Source organism: Cetorhinus maximus, chromosome 11 (genome assembly GCF_964194155.1).
Source record: "Cetorhinus maximus chromosome 11, sCetMax3.hap1.1, whole genome shotgun sequence".
NCBI lineage: Eukaryota > Metazoa > Chordata > Chondrichthyes > Lamniformes > Cetorhinidae > Cetorhinus > Cetorhinus maximus.
Window position 1 is genome coordinate 50,746,931 of NC_135889.1, and position 27,080 is coordinate 50,774,010.

Sequence of the window (27,080 nt, forward strand, 5' to 3'; positions counted from 1 at the left end):
CCAAGAACAATGCAGGAAGAACTTCCCCAGGAGGTACATGGAGGCCACATGGGAATGGAGAAGTGTAAGCTCAGAGCCAGGTCAGCTATGTATGGGATAGGCATCCATAAAGACCTCGAAAGAATGGTGTCTACATACAGCATATGCCAGAAGTATAGAAATAAACAGCAGAAAGAGGAGATGATAGCTAATGAAGTACTACCCAGACCATGGCATTTTGTGGGAGCCATTTTATTCACACACAATCAAGAATGCTATCTCACAGTTGCAGACTATTATGCAAAGTTCCCTTTTATTCAAAAGGTGGGAGATTTGAGAGCTACAACAATCATCCAAACAGTACGAGTTCCGTCCACTGAACAAGGGATTGCTGAAAGAATGATAAGTGACAATGAAGCGCAATTCCCTCCAGCGAATTTAAGAGATTCACTGAACAGTATGGGTTCAACGTCGTCACCTCATCACTGCAATTCCCAAGAGGATATAGGTTTATAGAAAGATACATCCAGATGGTCACAAGAACCCTCACGAAACGCCAAGAGACAAAAGAAGACCCAAACCTTGTCACTCCGAGCTACACCTCTCAATACATGAAATGACATGAAATCGCCTGCAGAGCTATCGAACCGAAGAAAACATATGACAGCTCTGTCAAGCAAGATACTCCCTCCAAGTGACTTAGATGAAGTGAAACAACAACTCACTGATACACAGGGAAAAGGATGTCAACACTCAACAAGCATGCCTAAAACCCTGCCTGGGCGGTTGAAAGGACAAGCTGTCCATGTACAGGATCCAATCATGAAAACCTGGAACCCAGCAAAAGTTGTTATTGAGCTGGGACCCCGAGATCATATACATCAGGATGGTCAGGGGGGGTGGTGGAGGGGGTGGTGGTTGCAGGGTACAGGAGTGGGGGACAGTTGGACATTGGGGGGCAGTCGGTGGTCAGGGGTGTTGGAGACGGGGGCTGGTCGGAGGATGGGGAGTAGTTGGAGGGTGGGGGCATGGTTGGGTTGTGAGAGGTAGCGGGGGCATAAGGGGTTGGGAGTTGGTTGAGGGAGTGGGGGCAGTCTGGGGCAGTGGGGAGGCTGGGGGGTTAGTTGGGGCTGTGAGGTGATCGGGTCATGGGGGGATAGTCAGAGGCGTCGGGATTGTCGCAAGTTGGGGGGTAATTGTGGGGGGGGTCAGGAGGGTAGTCGGGGGATCCAGTGGAGGGTTGGGGTGGGGTCAGTCCCAAAGCTACCCATGAGTTAAAAGCAGTTTTAATCCTTCAAACTTTTCCTGGGCAATTCCCGTGCAGTCTTTGTGTGGGAAATTCCGGGGGTCTCCCAGTGCATATTCTGGGGTACCGCCAGGGTACATTTTGCTGGGGAATGGAATATTAGGGCCACCATTGAGTCCAAAACCAGTCAGCAAATGAGAAAAACAGAGCCCATGTTCAACCTACACCAGAGCTGGAAAAGCAGAAAAGATCACCAACACCACCAGCAACATCACAAACAAGCGAGACAACATCAACAACATCACCAACATCCAGAGCAACATCAACAACATCACCAACATCCAGAGCAACATCAACAACATCACCAACATCTAGAGCAACATCAACAACATCACCAACATCCAGTGCAACATCAACAACATCACCAACATCCAGAGCAACATCAACAACATCACCAACATCCAGAGCAACATCAACAACATCACCAGCAAGTGACACAACATTAGTGACATCAAGCACCACTCCTACAACACCTAGAGTAACACGCACAACGTTGTCTGTGCAGTGTGCCAGCTCACCACTGATAGCGAAGAATGCCAAATCTACAAGGTGGAGGCACAGCATCTACCACCTAAACAATACCATAAATAATGTTCTTGAGAAAAGAAAACAAGCTATAACAGACTCTTAAAGTGATCAGTTTATTTATAAAAAGTTGAATGTTAATCTTCTTCAATCTAGATAATAAAAAAGTTAATGATTAGAACAGTTATATTGATATGGAGGCATTATAATTTTTCTGGAGTAAGAGGGATGTTATATTGTTATATTATTCATAATGAATAGGAATTAATTGTTATGAGAATGTACATCTGGAGTACCACAATTTTTACGTCTTGAGTCTATGGGTTCACTAGTCAAGTAAACTCGAATTGCACTCCTTCATATACACCTGTTAGTTGATGCTCGCTATGAATAACAAAGAGAGACCAACATAAGAACAAACTGTGATTGCCTATCGTAACAGGGGGCAGAGCACTAAATCCTTGCGTGCTCCCACAACCACCTCCAGGTCTGGACTTTCAGTTAACCAGTAACCCATGCTGTACATTGATTGGTCAGTACTGTCACATGGTTAGTCCACTTGCATTCTCTTAAAGGTACATGGTACTCCACTTTACCACATCCCTCCCCTTTTACTTAAAAAACACAGTTGACAAACTCAATAATATGTGAACTTTTTACACTGATAACTATTTACAAATAAAATCTCTCAGGAGGCTTTCTTGGATGTGTTGAGCGTCTCAATTCAACAACCTCAGCTGGTTTTTCCGAGACCTCCTTTTCAGGGGATAATTGTCCACTAGGTTCCTCGGTGGAAATCGGCAGGTTTGTCTCCCCGACCCCCTCAGGTCCCACAGGCCCCATCGGTGCTTCTAAACCATGTGACCTGTCCTCTATACGCAGCACAAACTCAAGCGTAGATGAAGACTGCATTTCTTCTTGTGGGATTGGTGATCTTTTGCGGAGATGATCCACTTGTCGTCTAATTATTCGGCCGTTTACCGATACATTATAGGAGAGGAGTCCAGTTACTACACTCACCTCGCCTAACAGACAATTGGGCCCATCTCCAAAGTTCATCGCAAGGACCGCATCTCCCACCGTGAAAGTTCTTTCACGGCCATGACCATCATGCCTGGTCTTCTGCATCACTTGGCTTTTCTCCATCCTCCCCTCTAAATTCGGCTAGATAAGGGTCGGGCAGGTTTGGAGACGTCTCTTCATCAATAGTTCTACAGGGGCAATGCTGGTCATTGTGTGTAGTGTGGTCCGGTATGCGAACAAGAACTGGGACAATCTCGTGCTGATGGAATCCCCTCCCATCTTTTTCATCCTGGATTTAAAGGTTTGGACTGCCCGCTCAGCCATGTTGTTTGATGCTGGGCAGTAGGATGAGGTTTTGATATGGGTAATGCCGTTAAGGATCGTGAACCTGCGGAGCTCCCCACTGGTAAAAGTGGTCCCGTTGTCGAACACGAGGACCTCTGGCAACCCATGCACTGCAAACTCTGCCGTAATCGGTCTATGGTGGCGGCCGACGTAGGTGACTGGACTTCATAGACATCCATCCATTTGGAGTGGGAGTCAATCATAAAAGGAACATTTTGCCCAAGAAGGGTCCCACATAATCGACGTGGAGGTGCACCCATGGCCACCCCGTCCATTCCCATGGATGTAATGAAGGTAAGGGGGGTGGGATCTTTTGCACCTGCTGGCATTGAGCACAGCTTTTGACCAGGATTTCGATATCCAAGCCCATGCCTGGCCACCACAAGTAGCTGCATGTGAGCATCTTCATTCTGCTAATGTCCGGGTGAGCACTATGTAGCTCGGCTAATAACGGCCTTCATCCCCTTGGAGGCACAATAGCCCTTTGCCCCAGAATAATATACCGTCCTGGCAGGAAAGTTCATATTTGTGATCAGAATAAGGCTTCATCTCTTCGGATTTAGATCCACCTGACCAACCATTCAACACCTGCACATTAGACAATAGTGGGTCCCGACTTGTCAACTCACAGATTTGTCTGGTCTGAACAGGGGAGGAATCCAGAAAATTTATCACTAAAACCAGTTCCTGGGGAAACGGAACCTCACCGTTATTAGCTGGCAGGGGAAGGCGGCTTAGTGCGTCAGCATGAGCGATTTGAGTTCCCGAATGGTGAACAAAAGTGTATTCGTAGGCGGCTAATATTATTGCCCACCTCTGGATGCGAGCTGATGTGGTAGGGGGTATCGCTTTATCTTCTCCAAATAATCCCAGTAGGGACTTGTAATCGGTTATAATATGGAAATGGTGAACATGGATGTAACTTCCAGAAGATGAACACAATAGATAAGCCCTCTTTTTCAATTTGGGAATATCATCACTCTGTGACACTGAATGTGCGAGATGTATAACCAATGGGTCGTTCGGAGCCATCCACCATCCGATGTGAAAGCCCCTATTCCATAAGGGCGTGTCTCTTATGTTAAAATTAATTCCCTCTTGGGGTCAAAGTGGACCAACAAGGCCGACAATTTTAACAATCGCTTCACTTTCAGGAAGGCATCCTCGTGCGGGGCTTGCCAACTCCAATTCTGATTTTCTTAAGCAGGATGTACAATGGGGCCAGCACAGCCTAGAGATTTGGGAAGGAATTGGCTGTAGTAGTTTACCGTGCCTAAGAAGGCCTCATGCTCTGTGGTATTTCTCAGGGCAGGTGCCTCACAAATGGCCTGGACTTTTTCTTCCACATGATGCAGGCCCTGCGCATCAACCTTGTGGCCCAAGTAAACTACCTCCTTAGCTTGGAACAGACACTTCTCTCATTTTAAATGTACCCCCGCTTGTGTGAAGCATTTCAGCCCCTCTTCTAGATTTGCTAAGTGGTTATCGTTGGTCAGCCCCGTGATCAATGTGTCATCCAAATAAACGATAACATGGGGCAATTCTTGGAGCAAGTTTTCCATCGTTCTTTGGAAAATAGCACACGCCGAGGAGACCCCAAAGAGTAGACGTGTGTATTGATACAATCCTCAGTTTGTGTTAATGGTGATGATTTCTCTAGAGTCCTTTTCCAACTCTACCTGCTGGTAGGCATGGCTCATGTCTAATTTCAAATATGTTGTGCCACCTGCCAACATCAAATACAATTCCCCAATCTTGGGTATCAGGTGTTAAGCTGGGGCGCTCTCCAGCTGACACTATCAAGGGCAACCTTTCAGATTGATCTCCATACGTCACTGAGACTTGACATAACCCTTTCAGTCTTATTTCTCCACCCATGTATGTTCTCAGTTTCATGTCCGAAACTTCCAATCTTAAAGGATAGGTTCCTTTATTCAAGTATCTGAATACATGTTCTCCAATGACGATTGATGCTCCGGTATCAACTTGCATCTTCATATGTTGTCCATTGACTATAATGGTTACTTGGATTGGTTGGGCTCTACCCACTTTCAAGTTATATAATGAATGGATGTCTGATTCTATTTCTTCTGGTTCTTCCATGAGGCATATGTCATAATTTTTCTCTTTGTCTTTAAAATGCTGCCTCAGCCTATCTCTGCAGTGCCGTCTTATGTGACCATAGCGGTGGCAGAAAAAACATTCGACTTGTTTGAACTGTCAATCACCCACTGGATGCCTGGATGCATTTCTCTCATTCATTTAGTGGGTTTTCACTGTGGTACTGCTGTTTCTTACTGATCTGTACATAGGGGGCACTTCCCACCTTTCTGTGGGGTCCGATGTTTTTGTGCCTTTTGTTGCCGGTCTGTCCCCGCTCTACCAGATGGAGGGTGCTATTTTGTGCATCTCTTATAGTTCGGAATTTCTAACAGCACTCTCCATGGCTGTAGATAATTCTAATGCCTTATCGAAGTCTAGATTGGCTTCGGCTAGCAAACACCTTTAAATAGTATCATCTCCAATCCACATATCAGTCGGCCTCTCAACAAATCTCTAATAGATGTACCGAATTCACAATGTTCAGTTAATGCCTTTAAAACAGCAACAAAATCAGCTATTGTCTCCCCTGGAAGCTTATTCCTTGAATTGAACTTGAAGTGCTGCATAGTGACTGAAGGCTTTGGTCTCAGGTGGTTTTGTACAATTTTTATTAACTTGTCGAAAGCCTTTGAGTGGGGGGCGTTAGGTGATGTGAGGCTACAGATCAGCCTGTATATTTTGCTCCTACATGTGGACAAAAGAATCGCCCTCTTCTTTTCCTCCCCTGTGATGTTGTTAGCAGTAAATAAGAACACTAGGCATTCAACATGCTGAGACCGGTCATCTCAAATGGGGTCGAATGGATTGACAAGCCCAAACTGCGGCATTGTGATCAACTGCAAGGGCACTGTGCTTCCAATGGCTTCCCAGTTGATGATGAATTCAGGTGTTTGACTTACCGTGGCTTTCTTGACTGCCCTTGATTGATTCTTGTTTTGCGTTTCGCAGAGTTGACCTCTCTCTGGGGTCTCTTATAATTTTCTGTCCATGGCCATTTTTCTTGTATGTACCTCTTTAAATGTATTGCCACTTTAAGAGCAGTCATCATTTTTTTTAGCTCCGTCTCTGCAGCTGTCAGCTTTTCTGTGCTGGATTTCACGCTCTTTTTGAGTTTTGGCAGGATCTCGCAATCACGATTCTGCAGGGTTTTTTTTATTTTCTCTTTTTTAAAAATTTAAAACTGCAGCACTGCTTCCTGCTCTGATTGCCATCTATTTTACAGAATAATTACAGATTCTCTTTCTAATGTTTTGCTCACCCGTCTTGTCGATTCTCACTCTGGGGTCTTGCAATTTTGCTATATTCATCCTCATTGCCAGTTTTATGTCTTGAGTCTTTGGGTTCACTAGTCAAATAACCTCGAATTGCGTGCCTTCACATACATTCGTTAGTTGGTGCTTGCTAACAATATGGAGGAAGACCGACATAAGACCAAACTGTGATTGTTTATTGCAACAGAAGGCAGAGCATTATATCTTTGCATGCTCCCACAACCACCTCCAGCTCTAGACTTACAGTTAACCAGTAGCCTGTGCTGTACATTGATTGGTAGTACTGTCACATGGTTAGTCCACTTCCATTCTCTTAAAGGTACATGGTCCTGCACTTTACCACACCAATTTACTGCTACACTGCAGTCAGGTGCTAAGCAACAATATGTCAGCCCACCAGCCACATGGTGATGTAAGAAATACACTCGATGAAGCTCCAGCAGTTTGAGTGTAAAGTGTGATTATTTCTAACTTATGGGAATCAAAAGACGTAACATACTCATTAGTGAGTTGCTGATGCAAAAATTTATCCCTGCAACATTAGTTAGTTGTGCACATCCTTCACCTTTTCGACTTGCTTTGCTACAGCTGTTCTTCAGCAACTTCTATTGAATGCTTTTGTCAATGACCACATTGCAAAGCTCATTGCAGACCACAATTTATTTACCAACTTTCTGGTGCACACTGCAAGGACCATTGAGTGGATTAAACATTTTAAGTGTCACTTTAACGGCCCAAAGGTTTTCTCAATACTGTGATAGTCCTCAAATGAGCCTCTGTATAGCTAGGTTCTAGGAGCTTGATGAAAAGCATGATGTGAGTTATTGGCACACCAGTTAAGCTAGAAGCCCTGAGAACCACTTATCTAATATTTTTCCTTCAGAATGTTGGTGTTTCAGGTTATCTAAGGATGGAAGAGGAATACGAATCTCTATTTGTACCTGGTCGTTGTTTACTGTTTGCTCATTCCTTCCTATTCCTGTATATCACTGCACGATCACAGGTATGTAGAGGCACATATATAGTTAACAGCATTTTAGGAAAGCCACCAATGATGAATAACAGCCTTTCCTGTTGTTGATACTGCACTGCAGGGAATTGTATGTCTGTGTCTGCATGTTTAAGCTGAGTACCCCTGACATCTTTATTCCAAAGTGGACTGCAAATTGACTGCAGCAGGATCTATCACCTGACATGAGCTGGAAAGACACTTGCATCTAAGGTCAAGGCTGTACTCTAACTGCCAGTAGGACAGGATTCCTTATTATTGATTGTGTGTCTGTAGTAATAAGTGGCACATATCAGTGACAGCCTCCCTGCTTAGTTAAACCATTTCAGGCATTGTTCGTCTTGAGGTCCCAAGATAGTTGACCTGTGGATGGTAAGGATGTGTTATTCAGGGTCTTGGCAATGCCAACCTGTAGTAGACTCCATCTCCAGTGTTATAGATCCTGGGTGCTAGAGACTTCACTCCTTGTTGCTGCTGTCAAACAAAACAAGCTGACTGCCAGTCAGCTATAGCAACAACTTACACAGATTCAACCTGAAGGTTTTGTACAGAATCACAGAATAACCAATGTCAGTGCACTGATTTTAGCCAAATCTTTGTTTAGGCAATTACACAAGTGGGGAAAAGGCATCAGGACCGTCACAATAAAGATTGGGAACAAACTTTAATCCATCACAAATGCCAAAAATCTGCACCAAATGCTGACATTGTTCACTTTTTACCTTTAATGTCAAAGTCATTTCTTGAGGTTAGTGGTCTTTATGTCTGATGGGGCAATGTTAGCCATTGTATTTAGCGAGCGAGGTTTTATAGAGCCAGCAAAAGCAGGAAATGTGGTCTGAGGGATGATCGAATTAGGCGGGATGTGAAACTTCAATGTCCCGACAACAGGTTGATGTGCAGAGAGAAAGTCAGTTTGTGGCATATGTCGGGCATCACGCTGGCCTGCAGCGGGTTCATTTGCCATAAACACTCACTATCATAAAACTTTTTAAAATTATGCCCTACCTTCAAGATAAAGTCAGCAGTGCAAGGGAATCTTGTCAAACCCGGTTTACATCTGTTTAATGATGGCATCCCCACTGAGGGTGTTCTAGGACAATGTGCTTTGCAATGCATGGAAGAGAGGGTCAGCTGTGTCTGCAAGTTCAGTCATGTCCCACAGACTGGGGCCGGGTGCAACACCAGGCACTAACATGGACATACAATAAAGAGTGAACAAAAACACACAACATTGTTTCTTCCACAATAAATAAAACGCCACTAACTCCTGTGTAATCATCAATGCGCGCCTACCATGCGGTGTGCCAGTACATTTAGCTCTCTGACTAAGCTAGCCTCAACAAATAATGGTGATGTACACATGAATAAAGTGAAACTAATGTACTGTGAATTATTTAGAAGTGAAATTTAAATTTGAATTAATAAAAACCCAAGCCACCTTTGTGCTCTCATTATGTATGTTAATGGCAATGGAGTTGAGCAGGAAAGCTTAGCTATGATACAGAGCCTCTCTGTTTGACCAGAGGGCTCTTTTATAATCTGTAACTGCAACATTGTTAGCTGACGGTGGGTTTCACCACTGAAAAGCCTCCCCCATCATGGAATCAGACGCGTTTCCCATGCACGTCATCGGCACTTTAAACTTAAACCGGAATCACGTGGGAAATGGGGAAAAGCAAAAGAGCAGAAGTGGCGGTCATTTCCGTTTCCACGGTCAGGAACTGTGTGCCACTGACAAAATTCCCCCTGAGCTAACACTCCTGCCCCCAAAGAAACCTCCAAAAAATAATAATAGCTAATTTTGTCAGCCCTCTTCTGTGCCTGCTGATTCTCGGAGCCGGGTTTCCCTAACAAGCTCAGCACCAAGGACTGTCCTCACTACTGCTGGTTGACGTGTGGTTGAAGACTGAATGACATCACGGAAGCCCACATTTTAAATCTGTCTGTGGTGAGGGCCTTACATGCTGCCCAAAACACGCCTGGTTAAATGACATGTGACATGTATACTGGTGAATGCAATACTGCTGATGTGTTAACCTCCTATACACCCCATTCTTGTTGAGCACGCGGGATGTTAACTGGTGAAAAATCAGGATTTTATCTTTATATTTGATGTCATGATTGAGCACAAACAGTTCAGCCTTGAATCTTTTTTTTTAATCTCCATTTTCTACCCTTTAAAACAATCAGCATGTACTGTCACTCCAATTAACTTAAGTCAAGTATTCTTCATTTCCATTAAGTACCACATTACATTTCATCGATATAATCAGTGCATCTGCATTTTTGGAAATATTTCATTCATAGATATAACCAATCGAAACACAAGCAATTATTTTACCTTTTTTCCCCTTTCTTCATCATTCCTCTCAATTATTTAAAGAACTTGGTACATTTTTAGCTAATCTTCCATTTAAGCTTCTGTAATTCACCTGCTGCTTCATATATATCCCAAATTGGCAAGTGCATGTGTCAGTCACTTTAAATTCTACCAGACAAGCATATGGCAGTGAATGTACATCATGTTGTCTCTGCATAAACCTATCTTTTGTAACTTAAGTCAATTTTCTTTTTCTGTCATCAGTAGTTCTTTATTCAATCTCAATCCATCATGTCAGTACATGTGCACTCACTTGCAATTCATCCATTCCTAAGGGACATTCATGCCTAGTTGAGGTTTCAAAAGTGGGAGATGTTTCAGATCAGTGCTATATTCAGAACAGTACAATATCTGTCTCAGGTGTCTAGGTGTGCTCTAGATGATATTTGAATTCCATTATAAGGTTCCCTTTAATCCCAGAACACTTTATTATTGTCACATTCAGCAATTCCTCTGATAATTTCCAATGCAGGTGACACTTACGGGTACAGGGATACATGTTTACTCCAGAACATGTGGAGGTTTGGAAACTTCTGTATCATGGTGTTCTCTATGATTGAATTATTTTCAACATGTGACTTTGGGTTGGTGAACCTGCTCCGCTATACCTCAACTACAAATGTTTGCTGATTTGTAAGCGAAAGATTAAATATATTAGGGATATTGAAGGCTAATTATATGGTAAGTGAAATAAAATATTGCATACTGCCGTTGGATAAAGTTGAACTTAAGGAACAATTGGTAACTAACCGGTATTTATGGCCAGAATCTTTGGCTCGGCGAGCGGGGGCGGGGCCCGCTTGCCGACATGTAAAGTGACACGTGGTGACGTCGGGCATGCGTCCTGACATCACTGCGCGCCATTCCGGTTTTCAGTTCGGCGAGCGCACATCAGAGTCGGCTGCGCATCCAAGGAACTGTCAAAGGCCTTTTAAGGCCTGTTAAAAACTAATTAAACCACTTAACATAGCTGCCCATTCAACCTTAAGGCTGGTGGACAGGCGAAAAGCCCAGGCAGCCTTAGCATTTTTCATGAAACCTCATCCACAGGCGGAATGAGGTTTCATGTATGATTTATAAGTGAAATAAAGATTTTCATTAAAATTCATAGACGTGTGCCAGCTCATGTGACACTTTCACATGAGGAGACATGCCCTAAATATTTTTTTTCTTTGGTAAAATTTTTGAAACTCAAACTAATCTCCCTGAGGCAACTCTGTGCCTCAGGGAGATTTCTGTGCTCTTTTGCATGCGAAAGAGCGCAAGCCCCGACTCAGCCTCCTCCCCCTGCCCACACGGGGAGCGCTCGGCACTTCCGGGGCTTTAATTGGCCTGTCCATGTAAAATGACGGCGTGCAGTCGATCGTGGGCAGCGATCGGCTGCGTGCCTGCCCACGCCCACTCTCGCCTAATCCCTGACGGGGAGAAAATTCTCCCCTATGATATTGCTACAAATAGTGATCAAGGCAAACCATCCACTGTAGCTGGGATAATGTTTGAAGGAGCTTTTAATTGACATTATGCTCATGCATTGAGGACAATTTTTAAATTCCCACAGAAATGCTTTGTAATGTATAAAAAACATTCAGTCTAAGAAAAGCAGGGAGAGGAGGAGAGAAAATACCTTCAAAAGACCATAAGGACTCTGCTGAGTTTAATTTTGAAATAATAACATTGCAGAAAGAAAGTGTCTTCAATTAAACATGTTTCAAAGTGCTTCGGAGCTAATGACTTATTTTTGAAGTGTGGTCTCTGTTATATTTTAGATCAAGCAGCAGTCAATTCATACACAGTAAGTCTCACAAACAACAATGAGATAAATGACCAGATAAATCTGTTTTGGTTTTAATTGTTAAGGGCTGAATGATGGCCAGGATGCTGCAATTTAAATTATTGCCATGGGATCTTTTACATCGATCCGAAGAGGTTGATGGGATTTTGGGCTGAAGATTTCCATCAAAAGACAGCTCTTCTGACAATGAAGCATTCTTTCACTCCTGTACTGACTTGTCACCTTAGATTATGTGCTCAATTTCCTGCAGTGGAACTTGAACGTACAATCACTGCATAGGATGTTTATGATCTCTGGAAAATCCCAAAACAATTGGAAAAATGCTTTCATATGTGGCAAAAGACACCGATATTCCATTCACAAAATTAAAATTGTTAATGCAAAAAGGAAGTGTTTAAAAATTCCTTATTTCACTATTCCCCAAGGACCTTTAAATTGATATTTGTTTTTGGAAGAAATTAAGAAAGCTTGGGAAAAAATAAATCTTATTGTAAGAGTACCCTGTGCATGTGAAAATCATATGGAGTACCGTAATAGGATTTCGCTTCAGTACAGGGACAATGATAGCAACTTATCATAAACAAACAAATAGTAGCAAAAACTTAATTCCCACCAATATTTGGCTTTGAATTCTGCTTTGGAGATTTTAGTTATAGGTATTCATCTAATCTAAAATTGGGATTATATATTTGGATTTAGAGCCCAAGGAAACAGTGTATTCTAAGGTATTTGTTCAAGGCTGAACAGTGGCCTCTTCCACCTTCTCCTCCTGAGCATAGGAAAATAGATTTTTCAATGCTGTCAGAAATATGTCCAATGAAACAGAATTTATGTTATAGCTTGTTGTGCAGCAATGTAAATCTATGGGCTGGATTTTCAATTGTCAGTGGGGGTGGGAATGGTGTTGGTGCATTCTGAAAATTGTGTTCCCAAGGATGCCTCTGGATCCCACCATCTCCAGGATAGTTTGCAATGTTCAAAGGGCCTGCAGTGGGGAAGAAATGGGAAACACACTCTCTGCCAATTAATGGCCACTTAAGCTCATTAAGGAGCTTGTTAAGGTGCCTGTCCAGAACAGAATGGAATTTACCATCTTTTTTGCGGACAAAGCCAAACAGCCTGGTGTACGTTAGTCCATGGCTGCTGGGGTCACCGCAGAGCAAAAAGGTCATTTCCATCTGGGATTTCCTAATGAAATGTGAGGGGTCAACTAATGCCAGGTCAAGCGCTATACCTCAACTAGGCGCCCATGGCCACTTTGTGTTGTCTTTATCCTCTTGTCCCTATTGGAGCTGCTTCCTTTCTTTGGCAAGGCAGTGGCAGCCCCCACTATGGCTGCCTCCTGCCTTCACTGCTGGCACCAGGTAGACAGCCCCACCTCCCAGGGGCACTCGACATTTAAGAATAACGTCAAGAGAGCGACGGAGCTCAGGCATGGCGTCGGGACCTGGAATTCATCTGGGTGTTAGGCCCCTGACCCTGCTTTGAAAATTCATCCCAATGTGTAAGGGGATGAATGAGTGAGTGAGAAGGCAAAACATGAAAACAAAGAATGATACTAGCCATGAGCTTTGGAAGCTTACAACCTGTTCCCTCCATTACCTTAAGGGCTGGAATCTGGACCCTCTCATTGTGAAGAATCACAAAATTCACTTTAATTAGCACATCAATGTTTCCAATGTTTCCCTTTTCAGAACCTTACTATTATATAAAATTGCATAGAATATCCAGCTCAAAAATAGGCTATGCAACCCCATTGGTCTATGCCAATGTTATTATTGCACACAAGCTTCTTCCATTCTAATTACATTTTCCTACATTATCCCAATCCCTCTCTATATCCATTAAGATAAAAGCAAAAAACTACGGATGCTGGAAATCCAACACAAAAAGAAAAATACCTGGAAAAACTCAGCAGGTCTGGCAGCATCTGTAGAGAGGAGCACAGTTAACGTTTCGAGTCCGCATGACTCTTCAACAGAACTAAGGAAAAATAGAAGAGGTGAAAAATAAGCTAGTTTAAGGTGGGGGGGTGGGGGGACAAGAAGAGCTGGATATAGGGCAAGTGATAGGTGGAGATAACCAAAAGATGTCACAGACAAAAGGACAAAGAGGTGTTGAAGGTGGTGATATTATCTAAAGGAATGTGCTAATTAAGGGTAGAAAGCAGGACAAGCAAGGTACAGATAGCCCTAGTGGGGGTGGGGTGGGGTGAAGGAATCGAAAAAGACTAAAAGGTAGAGATAAAACAATGGATGGAAATACATTTAAAAATAATGGAAATAGGTGGGAAAAGAAAAATCTATATTAATTATTGGAAAAAACAAAAAGGAGGGGGGAAATCGGAAAGGGGGTGGGGATGGAGGAGAGAGTTCATGATCTAAAATTGTTGAACTCAATATTCAGTCCGGAAGGCTGTAAAGTGCCTAGTCGGAAGATGAGGTGCTGTTCCTCCAGTTTGCGTTGAGCTTCACTGGAACAATGCAGCATGCCAAGGATGGACATGTGGGCATGAGAGCAGGGTGGAGTGTTGAAATGGCAAGCGACAAGGAGGTCTGGGTAATGCTTGCCGACAGACCGAAGGTGTTCTGCAAAGCGGTCACCCAGTCTGCATTTGGTCTCTCCAATGTAGAGGAAACTGCATTGAGAGCAACGAATGCAGTAGACTAAGTTGAGGGAAGTGCAATAAAATGCTGCTTCACTTGAAAGGAGTGTTTGGGCCCTTGGACAGTGAGGAGAGGAGAAGTAAAAGGGCAGGTGTAACACATTCTGCGGTTGCATGGGAAGGTGCCGTGGGAGGGGGTTGAGGTGTAGGGGGTGATGGAGGAGTGGACCAGGGTGTCATGGAGGGAAAGATCCCTACGGAATTCCGCCAGGGGGGGTGAAGGGAAGATGTATTTGGTGGTGGCATCGTGCTGGAGTTGGCGGAAATGGCGGATGATCATCCTTTGAATGCGGAGGCTGGTGAGGTGATAAGTGAGGACAAGGGGGACCCTATCATGTTTCTGGGAGGGAGAAGAAGGTGTGAGGGTGGATGCACGGCAGATGGACCGGACACAGTTGAGGGCCCTGTCAACCACCGTGGGTGGAAAACCTCGGTTAAGGAAGAAGGAGGACATGTCAGAGGAACTGTTTTTGAAAGTGGCATCATCAAAACAGATGTGACGGAGGCGAAGGAACTAAGAGAATGGGATGGAGTCCTTACAGGAAGCAGGGTGTGGGGAGCTGTAGTCGAGGTAGCTGTGGGAGTCGGTAGGCTTGTAATGGATATTGGTGGACAGTCTATCACCAGAAATTGAGACACAGAGGTCAAGGAAGGGAAGGGAAGTGTCAGAGATGGACCATGTGAAAATGATGGAGGGGTGGAAATTAGAAGCAAAATTAATAAATTTTTCCAGGTCCATACGAGAGCATGAAGCAGCACCAAAGTAATCATCGATGTACCGGAGAAAGAGTTGTGGGAGGGGGCCGGAGTAGGACTGGAACAAGGAATGTTCATTGAGAACTGTCGGCGTGACATTAGTCATCTCAATTTCTCTGCTCCTCTCACCCACTCTAACCTGTCTCTCTCTGAACTTGCTGCATTCCGTTCTCTCAGGTCCAACCCTGACATTGTCATGAAACCCGCTGACAAGGGTGGTGCTGTTGTTGTCTGGCGCACTGACCTCTACCTCGCAGAGGCTGAGCGTCAACTCGCAGACACTTCCTCCTACCTCTCCCTGGACCGTGACTCCACCACTGAACATCAAGCCATTGTTTCCAGGACTGTTACTGACCTCATCTCCTCTGGAGATCTTCCTTCCACAGCTTCCAATCTGATAGTCTCCCAACCTTGGACGGCCCACTTCTACCTCCTACCCAAAATCCACAAACAGGACTGTCCCGGCAGACCGATTGTGTCAGCCTGTTCCTGCCCCATGGAACTCATTTCTTGCTATCATGATTCCATTCTCTCTCCCCTTGTCCAGTCCCTTCCCACCTACGTCTGATTCCTCTGACACCCTACATCATATCAACAATTTCCAGTTCCCTGGCCCCAACCGCCTCCTCTTCACCATGGACGTCCAATCCCTCTACACCTCCATCCCCCATCGGGATGGTCTGATGGCTTTCCACTTCTTCCTCAAACAGAGGCCCAAACAATCCCCATCCACCACTACTCTCCTCCGTCTGGCTGAACTTGTTCTCACACTGAACAATTTCTCCTTAAATTCCTCTCACTTCCTTCAAATAAAAGGTGTGGCTTTGGGTACCCGCATGGGCCCCAGCTATGCCTGTCTCTTTATGGGGTATGTAGAACATTCCTTGTTCCGGTCCTACTCCGGCCCCCTCCCACAACCCTTTCTCTGGTACATCGATGATTACTTCGGTGCCGCTTCATGCTCTCGTATGGACCTGGAAAAATGTATTAATTTTGCTTCCAATTTCCACCCCTCCATCATTTTCACATGGTCCATCTCTGACACTTCCCTTCCCTTCCTTGACCTCTCTGTCTCAATTTCTTGTGATAGACTGTCCACCAATATCTATTACAAGCCTACCAACTCCTACAGCAACCTCGACTACAGCTCCTCACACCCCACTTCCTGTAAGGACTCCATCCCATTCTCTTAGTTCCTTCGCCTCCGTCACATCTGTTCTGATGATGCCACTTTCAAAAACAGTTCCTCTGACATGTCCTCCTTCTTCCTTAACCGAGGTTTTCCACCCACGGTGGTTGACAGGGCCCTCAACCGTGTCCGGCCCATCTCCCGCGCATCCGCCCTCACACCTTCTTCTCCCTCCCAGAAACATGATAGGGTCCCCCTTGTCCTCACTTATCACCCCACCAGCCTTCGCATTCAAAGGATCATCCTCCGCCATTTCTGCCAACTCCAGCATGATGCCACTACCAAACACATCTTCCCTTCACCCCCCACTGGCGGCATTCCGTAGGGATCATTCCCTCCGTGACAGCCTGATCCACTCCTCCATCACCCTCTACACCTCAACCCCCTCCCACAGCACCTTCCCATGCAACCGCAGAATGTGTAACACCTACCCCTTTACTTCCCCTCTCCTCACTGTCCAAGGGCCCAAACACTCCTTTCAAGTGAAGCAGCATTTTACTTGCATTTCCCCCAACTTAGTCTACTGCATTCGTTGCTCCCAACGTGGTTTCCTCTACATTGGAGAGACCAAACGTAGACTGGGTGGCCGCTTTGCAGAACACCTTCGGTCTGTCCGCAAACATTACCTAGACCTCCCTGTCGCTTGCCATTTCAACACTCCACCCTGCTTGTGTTGCTGCATTGCTCCAGTGAAGCTCAACGCAAACTGGAGGAACAGCACCTCATCTTCCGACTAGGCACTTTACAGCCTTCCGGACTGAATATTGAGTTCAACAATTTTAGATCATGAGCTCTCTCCTCCATCCCCACCCCCTTTCCGATTTTCCCCGTCCTTTTTTTTTCCAATAATTTATATAGGTTTTTCTTTTCCCACCTATTTCCATTATTTTTAAATGCATTTCGATCCATTGTTTTATCTCTACCTTTTAGCCTATTTCGATTCCTTCACCCCACCCCCCACTAGGGCTATCTGTACCTTGCTTGTCCTGCTTTCTACCCTTAATTAGCACATTCCTTTAGATAATATCACCACCTTCAACACCTCTTTGTCCTTTTGTCTGTGACATCTTTTGGTTATCTCCACCTATCACTTGTCCTATATCCAGCTCTTCTTGTCCCACCCCCCCTTAAACCAGCTTATTTTTCACCTCTTTTCTATTTTTCCTTAGTTCTGTTGAAGAGTCATGCGGACTCGAAACGTTAACTGTGCTCCTCTCCGCAGATGCTGCCAGACCCTCTCTATATCCTTCGCCTGCAATTATGCATCAAGCCTCTCCTTTCATCTATTGTATCTGCTTCAATCACTCCATGTGGCAGCATGTTGGACATTGTCACCATTCTCCGCGTATAAAGAAACACCTTCTAAATTCTTTATTTGATCTGTTAATGACTATCTAATATGTCCCCTTGTTCCAGACTGACTCCTATCAAATCCTCCGGAATACAAAACACCTCTATCAGGGCTTCCCTTTTCCACTCTATAGCCAAAAATTGTTTACATAAACTGGATAACTGCTTATTTTTTTTCTAGCCACAAGTCTCAGGCTGTTCGATAGTGGCACTCAATTTTCAGAGGAGCAACTTTCAGTCAGTTCATTTCGGGCTATATTTGAACAGAAAACCGGTTTTGTTGAAAACATCCAAAGGCAATCTGTAAGCAGACATCCTATACCTGTACTGTTACTGGGAAGAATTTAAATACTATTTTAACAGCTACTATTTTGCTGATCTTCCCACAAACATAGGTTTATCTTTTGGTAAGGGTGTGAATTGCTTATTACTTTAATTGTTGAGAGCTGAGATACAGTACTTCCACCAATATTCTAGTACTACAGAATTATAATGGCACCAATTATGTATGAAAATGATTGCACTCTGAGGAAGATAGTATTCGCGGCTGGTCGGATAATATAACTTTCCCTTGGATCAGTAATCTCTGCAAATCAAATCCACTCCTTTTCCAAAAATCTTTATTTGCCGTAATGCATTGCACTGTTCTACTGTTTGTGATTTATAGACTATTATTAAAGCTGATTCAGTTATATAATGAACTGGATCCACAAATAGCAGAGTTATATAGAGCACAGTAGAGGAGTGGAAAGATTTGCATTTGTTCAGATAATGTGCTTAAGTTCTGGAAATGCTTAGGTTTAATCTTTACAGACAGAGCCCCTATCTGCCATCTGCTCTGCTGGCATGGTGCAGTGTGTAGAATTAACGATCATTCGAAGAATTAAAATATCTACAGCTAAGGTAGCTGGTCCTTCAATAATATGTTGTAGAACACAAAATCGCATTTGAATATGAGAAGATTTTGAAGTAATGGAAAAATGAATGGTTGACTGATTATGTGAATGTGATCTGCAGAAGCTGCCATCTGTTAAGTTGTCACAATCCCTCCACCTTCCATTTTGCACCACATATGTGCAGCTGAAAGTATGTTAAAATTATTTTTTTCTCTTGTGAAAAACTAGAAAAAGCTGTTTTGTGGATTTGTTAATATTTTTTAAAAACGTGAGATTCTTTAACTAAAGCAATTAAAACATGAGAGAGCTCTGGTAGCATTTTTGCACAAAAATATAGATTGTAGCGTGCTAGCAACATCATGATTCATTCATAGAATGCTGTGCCTGAACAACTGAATTAAAGTGAAATCACCACTGGGGGTGGTGAATAACCATACATGTCATAATTGATCTTTGACTTAGCAATAGCACTCCTACCTCTCAGTGCTGAGGTACTGGGTTCAAATCCACCTCCAGGCAGTTCTGGATACTACATCACTGACTATGAATTCTGGGTTGACCTCCAATGGGATACCCCTGTCCAGAGGATATGGCTGCCTGATTCCCCTTCATCATATGGATAATGGAAACTCATAAGCCCTCCCACCCTATAGAAATACCACCCTCATCCACATTGGCTGTTATAAGGATGATTACAGGCATGAAAAGTAGTGCCTAAGTCACAATCTGCGAGTCCTTCCTCACTTTATACTCCAAGGGAGGAAAGTGAAGGTATGAAAACAAAAATGAGCCTGACAAGCAAAGTTTTTCAGTCCTTTTATTGTGCCTCATTATGAGATTTTTAAAAAATCACCGAATAAACATCAGGTTGTAAAGCACATAATGGGAATTAATGCCTCCGCCATTACATGGTCAGCAGCATCAGGGAACTGAGGTCAGGGCACAGTAATTCCCTACCTCAGGAATTTCCACAGCCTTGACCTTCAAGCTTATATGATGTGTCTTTGTGGTGGCAATATTCCTAGCAAGAATAGGTCATCTCCTGAGTTATGTCCTCAGCACTTTCTGTGGAATTCATTTCTGAGTTTTTGCAACATTTTAAGATGGTGGTGGTTCAAAAGAAGACTCAGTGTGGACAGCAAGATGCAGCCTCGAGAGCAATGGTTAGTCTTACAGGAGTGGCCCAGTTCAGCTCGCTATATCAACTGTAACACAGGGCTTTCGGTGAATCAGCCATCTCCCTGTCACCCCCCCAACCTACGGATCGGTTCTTTGGTAAGAACCGGGCCTGCGACCATGTAGCCTAGGAGATGAGTGCTGCTGCATTGGAACTATTACTGCTCAACAGGGGGCCTTTTGGGCTGGAATACCTCTGTACTAGGGCTCGCTGGGCCAGCAAAAGCAGGTTGTCTCCTCAACCTGGAGATTTCCAGGGCAGAGGAACAGCAGGATTTCAAAGATGGCTGAGTGTCGACAATGGACTGTGGCTACCCGGGATCAGGGAGCTTCCCAAAACTTCACATTTTGCCTCATCCCCATTCCTTTCAATACACCACCAACGCCTGATATGGGAGACATTTTGGAGGGCCATAGCAACATTATGTATCCAGTGGTTTCATCTGTGCCGAGGAGCATGAAGATCTAAGATTCTTTCTTTATTTTCTATCTCTATTTTATTTTGGCTGTGATTTTAGCGCTGCATTGCAGTAACATGTGTTGTAGCGTTGCTGATTTAATTCTCTCTTTTTCCTTTTGGCTATGCATAAGCAATTGTACCCACAGTGAATTTTAGTCAAGGACGATAAAGGTGCATTAAGTCTTGACTGTTGAGTAGGTGAGCATCCCAGGTACGGCCTTGAGGCATGTGCGCCCACCCAGCACTTTGAATTTAGCCACTTCCCTTTGTTCTTGCAAATTTCAGCAAGGTCAGCATTGGAGGTCATCAGCAGGGACACCTCAGTACTTAGGACAGGATGGATGATCTACAGATTTCTGGCCCTCATATAAGTAACCACCCAGCAACAAACTTACAACCTCTACATACCAGGTATTAACAAAGCATTGGAACACAGAAAAATAAAGGCAAATGAAAGGAGTAAATAATGGCCCAAATCTCCTGATCAGCATCGGAACTCTTGCATCTGACACTGATCAGTCAGAAAACTATGCGCTTACCTGGCTATGTTTAAAAGCAGCTGTGTTCAATGCAGCAGTCAGAAGAGCTCACTCAGTGCAGAAATCCACACAGAGACATGCAAAAAGAATCAGCGCCAAAGGCACTTTTTTATGGTCCTGGCTGCCATATGGTAAGTTTAAATGTCCAGTGCAAACGTTAGTGAATGGGTGAATATTAATGAATGGGTGAATGAATGAATAGGTGAGTTGATGAATGAATGAATGAATGGGTAGGGTGGGTGGGTTGGTGAGGTAAGTGGGTAGGGTGGCAGGTGGGTGAGGTTGTAGGTGGGCCGGGGGGTAGTCGGGTTGGGTCGGGAAGGTTAATCGGGAGAGTCAGGAGTCAGGGAGGTAGTCCAGGTTCAAGGGGGGAGATGAGATTCAGTGTGAGTGATTGGGGGCTCAGGTCTGGCATTACCCAGAAGTTAGGGTAAGATTTTTCTGCATAACATTTCCTGGGTAACTACTCAGGTCAGTAAATTAGAACTGTCCAAAGTCCCCAACTCCAGCTCAGAGTTAGAGACTTTTGCAGAGGGTCCCAAGGAGCAGGGGAATTGCCCATTGGGAGTTCAAAATTCCCGGTCTCTGGATAGCCAGAGACTGGACATACATCCAGTCTCCAGCTATCTGGAGACCGGAAGTCCTGGGCCAATAAATCATACCATTAAAAAAAAGAAGTGTTATGGAAAACCCAGGACATTCTCAGTCTTTGCCTGTCATTGAATGTTCATTTGGAGAGTTTTGATCAGTTGGGAAAACCATTTTGTCAATCACAGGATAACAAGAACTAATCCCAGCACTCCTCCTCCCAAACTTATCTTTCCCCGTTGGTAGGCAAGTTTGCTGGCTTCAACCCAGTACCTTCACTGCCAATGGCATCTCCCTTTGTAGCCAATTTTTCCATTTTTTATTCGTAGTTTCTCAACTCCTCATCCCGGCAAATTTTCTCCTGGGGCAGAATTTTGTCCTCGCTAGGCGGGCTCAGTGGGGGCTGGCGGGAGCAGTCAGGAAGCTGACCGCTGCCCGCGATCAGGGCTGGACCGCGATTTCACGCTGCCGGGCCAATTAAGGCCTGCCCAGTATGAACCGCGTCTTTCAGCGCTCAGCGCTGCCTGTGTAGGAAGGGGTGGAGGAGGACGAGTGCGTAAATTCGCGCATGCGTGCAAGTGCGTGCAGGAAAAGCTCCCTGAGGCACAGAGCTGCCTCAGGGAGATGGAGATTTGAAAAATTAAAAATAAAGCGTTGTAAGAAGTTAAGGAACATGTTCCCTCGTGTGACTCTGTCACAAGAGCAGGGACGTGTTAGAAATTAGTATGAAAATTTTTGTTTTTTAATTCATTCCGCCCATGGATGAGGTTTTGCAAAAGGTGCAAAGGGCAGCAAAAAATTTGTATCAATTGGATTGTTAATGGCCTTAATAGGCCTTTTAATTGTTGGCAGGCGCACTGCCAACTCTGACCAAAATATCGCATGAGTGCGTGATGACATCTGGATGCTCGTCCAACATCATCGCGCCTCATTTTACACTTATTCAGGTCGGGCATGCGCCTGCCCTATGAGCAAAAAATTCTGCCCCTGGTGTTAGTGTTTTTGCTGTTTGTCTGTTGGTTGTTTCTAATGGAAGAGAAAGGATGAGTTATTTAATGGGACATACATAGATAGACTAAAACTAGATGAGAGACGGGTTTTTATTATTCTTGTTTGTCAGCAACACCGTGAGAAGCCAATATTTGTTTTAGAAAGGGAAAAGTAAGATTTCTGAAGGTTTTGATAAAAAAATGAGAAATGGAATCCACTTGAGGGGATGAAATTCATCTTGGATGATAGCAGAACATAAAATGAATGGGCAGTACATTTCAGGAAAACTCAATTTTCTTTTCAATTGGATTATAAAACCAACTGCTGATTCACCATTGCCTGTTTTACCCAAGAACGAATTTCAGCTCCCTGTGTTTTTTGATAATTTAATCCATGGTTGAACCTTTACCACTGAGATTAAAGCAGTAGGCATTACCCTCTAAATCAATGAAAAATAGTTGGGGTAAGTGGTGTTTTCTGTTTCTAAAAGTTCTATATCTTTTGAATAATTTGTATTTGCTAAATGGGGCATCTCGGTGCTGAGAACGGAATCTTTTGTATTTTTAAACACCGATATGATCAAGGACATGTCAAGCTAGCTGCAGGACAATGCACCCCTCTTCTCTGCAGTTGGAGCTCCTTAGAGGAAATACATTGTAGTTGAGCTTCACTTCCACAAGTTCAGCTACTGCCTTTGTAATAAAAGTATCCAAGAGTGGTGGAAGAAGCACCTCTGTCCTCTGCACATTAGCAGCTGTACCCAGAGCATGAGGATAAAAATGGATCCAAGAAAAATTTTCAGTTCATATGGAGTATTCCCAAAAGAGATCCTGAGAGTTTATGAAGTTAGACCATCTGCAATTTTTGCACCACACTCATAATAAACCACAGATCTATAACCTGATTGTGCATGTTAAATTATTGCTAAATGTTTGCAACATACAATAAAGACTAACATAAGTTAGTCACAATGCAGTGAATCCTTAATGAGAAAATGTTAAATGGTATTGATCATACAATGAAATGCAGCTGAGATATTCATAATTGATGACCACTAGGAGCTGCGCATCTTTTAGAAATCATTATCTACACCAATCACTAAAATATGTATAAGTCACAATGTGATAGTGGGAGCATGGCAAGCAGTATGTTTGATGATAGAGAAAGAACCCAACATTTGACATTTAAATAAAAGTAGTCTGACTATTAGGACTGACTTCAAAGAAAAATATGGCAATGCAAAACTCTTATTCAATTTTTCAACTCTATATTTTTATTGAATTGTTAAATGATAATTGTTTAGAGGCCTTGTGCCATTATAGAGAGGGGGAAATGGTTAAGAGGATTTACTTACTCTGGAGGATAAAGGTGCTGACAGATAATATTAATATTGTGAATAATGCAAGGTGTTTTGACTTTACACGCTTTCATGTAGTTCCTTCAAAATGCTGTGCTCCTAAGTTTGTCCTAGTTATTCCTTGCCATTGATGTCATCAGAAATCATTGTTTAAAATTTTAACTGATTTAAAATCATTAATTTTTGAATGATATTGTTCTGGAAACTCGCTCTTTAGAATGTTAATCATAAAATCAAAAAGTTTAACAGTACAAAATATCAAATGAATTAGATTCTAGCTAAAACATACATTTTACTGTAGTTTATCAATATTCTGAAATTTTAAGCCTATGATTTTGTTTTAATTTTTCACCATTTTACCATTTAATGCCTAGTTATTTTTAAGACCAGCAAACCTACCCCCACCAACCCCCCACCTCAATTAGCTCCATCAGAAATAGATTAAATGGTCTTGCTTTTATGGAATCTTGATGTGTGCCAAATTGCCATAAGGTTTACTTACACAGCAGCAGTGCTTGTATCATAAAGTAATCCAATGTTAGAGAAGTGGTTCGTGATACAATGAGAAATGTGACAAGGTGTCATATAAATATTTCATTTCCTTTTAAGTTGAGCATTAATTCATAAAACTATTTCTTTTTGAAGTGTAAATAAAACCTATTTCTACATTTTAAGCAAATAAATAGGCTTCAAAAACATTAGAGTACATTGGAATAGTTTATTATTAACTCAAATGTTTATTTTATATATTAAAACTGAATTGGAATTTAATAAATGACTACTGAACCTTTTTGCTGTATCCCAGGATTATGCCAATGGCAGAAATCTGAATGTACTGTTTAACCCCTGATTAAATGGACAACTAATTTTAATACAGGGGTAAAGATGGAGGAGAGAGTATGTTGTCTGAAGTTGTTGAGCTCAATGTTAAGTCTGGGGGGCTGTAAGGTTCAGAATCAGATGACAAGGTGCTGTTCCTCCAGTTTGTGTTGGGCTTCACCGGAATATTGCAGCAGGCCAAGGATGGACATGTGGGCATAGAGCAGGATGGCGTGTTGAAATGGCAAGTGACAGGAAGGTCTGGGTCATGATTTCGGACTCAGCAAAGGTGTTCCACAAAGCAGTCACCCAGTCTACGTTTAGCCTCCTCAATGTAGAGGAGACTGCATTGAGAGCAGCAAATGCAGTAGACCAAATTGAAGAAGGTGCAAGTGAAGCACTGCTTCACCTGAAAGGAGTGCTTGGGTCCTTGGACGGTAAGGAAGGAGGAGGTAAAGGGGCCGGTGTTGCATCTTCTGCAATTGCATGAGAAGGTGCCGTGGGAAGGGGATGAGGAGTTGGGGGGGATTGGAGGAGTGGACTAGGGTGTCATGGAGAGAATAGTCCCTATGGAATGTTGACAGGAGGGTGAGGGGAAGTTGTGTTTGGTGGTGGCATCATGCTGGAGTTGGCAGGAATGGCAGAGGTTGATCCTTTGAATGTAGAAGCTGGTGGAGTGAAAAGTGAGGACAAAGGAGCCCCTATCATGGTTCGGGGAGGGAGGGGAGGGGTGGGGGCAGAGGCACGGGAGATGGACCTGACACGGTTAAGGGCCCTGTCAACCACAGTGCGGGGGAAACTTCAGTTAAGGAAAAAGGAAGATATGCCTGAAGGGCCATTTTGGAAGGTAGCATCATCAGAACAGATGTGACAGAGGCAGAGAAACTGAGAGAATGGAATGGAGTCCTTAAAGGAAGCAGGGCATGAGGAGCTGTAATTGAGGTAGCTGTGGGAGTCGGTGGGCTTGTAATGGATATTGGTGGACAGTCTATCACCAGAAATGTAGACAGAGAGGTCAAGGAGAGGAAGGAAGTGTCGGAGATGGTCCATGTGAAGGTGAGAGATGGATGGAAATTGGAAGCAGAATAGATAAACTTTTCCAGGTCCAGGCGAGAACATGAAGCACCACGAATACAGTCATCAACGTACCGAAAAAAGAGTTGTGGGAGTGGGCCTGAGTAGGACTGGAACAAGGAATGTTCCACATATCCACAAAAAGACAGGCATAACTGGGGCCCATGCGGGTACCCATAGCCACACCTTTTATTTGGAGGTAGTGAGACAAGTTAAAAGAGAACTTGTTCAGTGCGAGAACAAGTTCAGCCGGGCGGAGGAGAATGGTGGTGGATGGGCATTGTTCGGGCCTCTGTTCGAGGAAGAAGCAGAGAGTCCTCAGACCACCCTGGTGGGGGTTGGAGGTGTACAGGGACTGGACATCCATAGTGAAGAGGAGACGGTTAGGGCCAAGAAGCTGAAAATTGTAGGATGTTAGAAGAATTGCAAACGTAGGTGGGAAGAGACTGGACAAGGGAAGAGAGAACACCTTCGCTCAGTCCGCAAGCATGACCCAAACCTTCCTGTCACTTGTCATTTCAACATACCATCCTGCTCTCATGCCCACATGTCCATCCTTGGACTGCTGCAATGTTCCAGTGAAGCCCAACGCAAACTGGAGGAACAGCACCTCATCTTCCAATTAGGCATTTTACAGCCTTCTGGACTTAACATTGAGTTCAATAACTTCAGACCATGGACTCTCTCCTCCATCTTTACCCCTTTTTTTAATCCAAATATATTTTTATTTATTTTTAATTTTATTTATTTACATGTATTTATCATTTTATAATGTTTCTTATCCTTTTTCCCCAACCCCCACCAACCCCATCCCACACAGGGCCACCTGTCGCTTGTTTTTATGTTTTGCTTTCACAGAGCGCTGACTCTTGTTCTGCTATTAACACATTCTGCTATCTTGTCTTTATGCCACTAACTTTAGCACCTTCTTGAGCCTTTAACACAACCATTCACACTCCCTTTGTCCTGTGTCCACGACATCTTTGCCAAATTTCTTCTTAGCTCCCACCTATCCCTGACCTTCTATCTCGTTCTACCTGCTCCACCCCCTTTTAGACAGTATAAAATCCATCACATTTCCACTTCTCTTTAGCTCTGAAGAAGAATCATACAGATTCAAAATGTTAACTCTGTTCCTCTCTCCACAGATGCTGCCAGACCCGTTGAGCTTTTCCAACATTTTCTGTTTTGATTTCAGATTTCCAGCATCCGCAGCATTTAGCTTTGAATTTTAAATACATGCCAGCTTTATTAATCAAAATTCCTTTATGTTGTTTTCTATTTGCATACAGGTGCGCACAACTGTCTTGAGTTATCTTCCACACTGTTCAGTGGGATAAGATCAGAAAACAGGCACAGAGATCACAATGCGCTATTGACCCACGTCCATCCACTGTGATACAGACAGGATGTCAGATCCATGCTACCTACCTTATTAAATGATTGCTGCATGCAACCAGCACTCCCAGCATTGTCTGAAGAAAG